This window comes from Cyprinodon variegatus, unplaced genomic scaffold (assembly GCF_000732505.1).
Source record: "Cyprinodon variegatus isolate N-32 unplaced genomic scaffold, C_variegatus-1.0 Scaffold350, whole genome shotgun sequence".
Classification (NCBI taxonomy): domain Eukaryota; kingdom Metazoa; phylum Chordata; class Actinopteri; order Cyprinodontiformes; family Cyprinodontidae; genus Cyprinodon; species Cyprinodon variegatus.
In genome coordinates, this window is record NW_015150803.1 from 167,826 (window position 1) to 168,958 (window position 1,133).

Genomic DNA, 1,133 nt, shown 5'->3' on the forward strand with positions numbered 1-1,133 from the left:
AGCAACAGGGCAGTAGGCCATACTGTATATGTATTTCTGGTTGGTACAGACTGACCGAGAAGTAGTGCCCCCTGCTGTCTGATCAAGGGTACTACCCACAAGTCACAGATCATTTTTACCGGTGTGACATTTGTGTTAAAAGTAAAAATGAAGGCATAACTTGTTGAATTGAATTTGTGACTCACAGCAGCAGATTAGTGCAGTTGTATTCATTGATTTGTATTTGTGTTCATGAAAAAAATTTATATTTTTTTGGAAGATTTTAATACATGTTTGAATTTGTTGTGCACCATTTGTTTTAGATCAACTGTAGCAAAACTGAATGGAAGACATTTTTGATGTGCAACTCACAGAACACAATTTGTGTCCTTGTACTCAAGAATTTAAAGTGGTGTAACTTTTTGTTGTAATTGTGTCAGGTTTTAAAAAAAATCTACAGTTACAAAACGACAAAGTTACATTGCACAAATAATTTTGCAACAATAGTTCTGAACCATTTGAAGCAAAACTGAGATGATGTGCAACCTGTAGAACACAATTTGTGTACTCGTACTTAAAATTTGAACAGGTGTAAAAAAATAAATAAAATTGTACTTACTTTAATTCTACACATACAAATCTTAGAATGTAACTCTCTCTACAACTTCAAATTCACACTTACAATGCACAAATAGTTTTGAAACAAAATAACCTTCATACGAGAGGCAGGGTACACCCCGGATAGGTCACCAGTCTGTCAACACAGACAAACAACAATTGATGCACACACTCACACCTAAGGAGAATTGAGAGAAGGCAGTTAACCTAACAGTCATGTTTTTGGACTGTTGGAGGAATCTGCAGAGAACCCACACTTGCTCAAGAAGAACATACAAAATCCACAAAGAAAGACCCAGGGTGGACATGAACTCAGGACCTTCTTGCTGCAAGGCAGCAGTGCTACCCACTATGTTGCCATACTTTTGGAGTTCTTCTGTAGAAAAGGAGCAGGGCAAAATGAGAGAGAATACATTTAAACTCAAACTCAACTAACCAGAGGTTTCAGTAACTTTTTGCTGTGACAAACGGGGATTGTATGAGATGATTATCTCTGATAACTTCTGCTATACATTTTCATCATTCTGCTTCATTCT